This window comes from Cynocephalus volans, chromosome 16, assembly GCF_027409185.1.
Source record: "Cynocephalus volans isolate mCynVol1 chromosome 16, mCynVol1.pri, whole genome shotgun sequence".
Lineage (NCBI taxonomy): Eukaryota > Metazoa > Chordata > Mammalia > Dermoptera > Cynocephalidae > Cynocephalus > Cynocephalus volans.
This window is the reverse complement of record NC_084475.1, coordinates 62,354,276-62,357,372: the sequence shown is the minus strand read 5'-3', so window position 1 is coordinate 62,357,372 and position 3,097 is coordinate 62,354,276.

Sequence of the window (3,097 nt, the reverse complement as noted above, 5' to 3'; positions counted from 1 at the left end):
ACCCTAGATTTCTTCTCTCCCTCTGAAAGAGTAATGGCTACTCTGTTGATCTGTTGCCTAAATGATCTGTCCAATGCTGAGGGTGTGATCACGTCCCCCAATACTATCATAGAGCAGATGCTTCTTCTGTCACTCTGAAATGGGCTTTGTGGAGAGAGACATCCTCTTCTTTTCTTTATCTCTGCTGGTGACTGTCCTTGTGTGGCTGGAGGACCATCTGCGTGGTGGTTGTGGCGTCTAGCCACTTTCGCAGTGGCTATGGTTATTGTGGTGGCTGCGGTGGGCCACCCACTTGGAGGTGTAGAAATCCGAAGTTCTTTTCATTGAGCAGCTATCAAGAAGACTCCAGAACCAAGAAATAGCTCACTTGCATAAATAACTAATTTGGAGTTGGTTACCAGTATTGTTTAAGATGTCTCCTCAAATCACTTTGATATTTCTAAGCAACTTTATTTGGCAGTCTCCATTCTCAATGAGTCCTAAATTTGAGCTGGGGAAACAGGAACAAGTTCTTTGCTCTGGCCACCATCTCAGTCCTGAGCATGCCCATCTGATTCTGGATGTTTTACGTGTTATCCTAAGAGAACGTGAAGAAAGGAAGGCCTGGGGGTAAAGATGATGGTGGATAAGGAGAACTGAGGGAAAAGGAGTGTCTTAGTGCATTCAAGCTGCTGTAACATAATACTATAAACTGGTGGCTTACTGTTCGGCTGGTCACAGACCCCACTGCCCTGTCCTGTGCAGGTCGCATGAGTCAGGTTAGTTGAAAAAGATTCTGGCGGCTGATAACAGGATAGATATGCTTTATTCTGATGCAAGCTCTGCCAGCCAGCAGTTCAGAGATGCTGCCCTTTATACCAAAGTACACAATAGTGGCAACAAGCCAAGGGGTGCATGGGCATGCAAGCGCGGTTACATTACTCTTATATTACTTGTTTACAATGGATGTGCTGAATCCTACCCAGCAGGATATGAGGAGAGAGGGCCTGATTAAACTAACTCCATTTTCCTCACACCCCACACCTTCAGGGTCTCTAGCCATACTCTACACGTTCAGAATCTTCCACAATGTTCCCTCTGGGAGGATAGCTGACCTTTGCATTCACATAACCTCCATACTTATTGTACATTCAATATACCTTGAGGCTTTTCCCCATAGCTCTATCCTTTCAATTATTAGCCACGAAAACCCCACCCATACACGTGTTCGATTAGTAGTCATCATTGGGGTGATTTTCCACAGGAATCCTGCAGCCACACTGGTAGGAAACTCAGTGCATGTTCAGCAAGCTGACCCATTGACCACACAAGCGTATGTATGTGTCCAGTCCACTCTGGTGCCTGCAGCCACAGAACTATGGGTGAAAAGACAAAAAGGTTATTGGCACCAATAGAGGGAGTTCTCATCCCTCTGGCAGAATACATGCCAGCTTACCATCCTGGAAAGAATGGTTGCAGGAACAGTTGCTGCAACCCTATGCAACAGAGCCTCCACTGGAGAGGGCCCACCCTTACAGGATCTCTCATTTAAGATCCTGACTGTCAGCCATAACCACTGTGTCCACCCCTTCAGGGACAGGGGTTGGGCAGATAGCCTTAGTCCCTTTTTTAAAAGACCACTGTACCATTCAATCATTCCCGCTGCCTGGGGGTGATATGGCACATGTAACATCCACTGAATGGACAACTGAGAAGCCCACTTCTGTACTTCATGTCCAGTAAGCAGGTCCCATTATCACTCTCTATGACCAAGGGCTGACCATACATGGCCATAAGGCTATTCAACACCTTACTAGTGCTTACCTGCAGGGCCATACAAACAGACCTGTAGCCGTATCAACAGCTCTAAAAATGTACCTGAAATTCTCTGATGTGGGAAGTGATCCCACAAAATCCACTTGCCATCGGGTCAGGGACATCCTTCCTCGAGTTATCTGCCTATCAGTATGCAGCACCTGTTGGGGGTGTGGACTCTCTAGAGTACATATTGGACAAATGTGACACGCGTTTACTACATCTTCCCATTCTATAGGTAGGGCCCACCTCTGTGCACCATCTACATGGTTTTGCTGCCAGCATGCTGCTTCTGTCATTGTAACCATTGGGCTACTTCAGCTGCTGGAGCTCTCTCCAGCCATCTCGCCTTAGCCAGTGCATCAGCTTCATCATTGCCCAGACTGAGGAGAAGTGTCCTGTGACATGGAAAAGACTTACTTTCTTTTTCTGCCCTAATTCCTGCCACACAGCTTCTCCCCACAAGGGCTGGTGACCTACCAACCACCACTGATACTTCTAAGTAGAGATCAAAGGGTAAGACCTGCACATATGACCCACTCATGTTGTTCCAAATGACCTAGCAGCTTTGAAGCTGCCTGGGTTAAATCTGCAAGAGAATCAGAGGTTAGTAAGACATCATCATTTTAACCATGCTGGGCTTAGTCCACCTGGCTATGTCCCCAGCCACTAAACCATGACAGATGGTTGGGCTCTGCAGATAGCTTTGGGGCAACACTTGAAAAGTCCAGTGCCTTCCTTCCCAGGTGAAGGCAAATTGATCTTGGCTATCAGCCAAGATTGTGATAGAGAAAAAATCATTTGCAAGGTCCAGTACATAATGATAAGTTCCCAGCTGAGTCATCAGCTGATCAATCAAGTCATGAACCAAAGGCACAGCTGCATGCAAAGGAGGCACTGCTTTGTTCTGTTCCCAACAGCCCATAGTCATCCTCCAGGTATCATCTGGCTTTTTCACTGGCCATACAGGGCCATTAAAGGGACTATGTGTGGGATGAATGATGCCAACTTTTTCTAACCCCAAGACAGTGGCACCTATCTCCGCATGTCCTCCCAGCAGGCAATGCTGTTTCACATTGACTGCACATCTTAGCTTGGGTAATACCTGTGGATCATGTTTAGCATGTCCCTGTAACACAGGCTTCACTGTCCATATGTGTAGCTGGAATTCTCCATTGTTTGCAGGTGTAGCCCATAAAGTGCATCTATACCCAAGATGTATTCAGCTACTGGGGTTACATACACAGTATATACCTGAGGGGCAATCATCCAATGCTCAGTGGCAAAGACACAGCTTTGACTG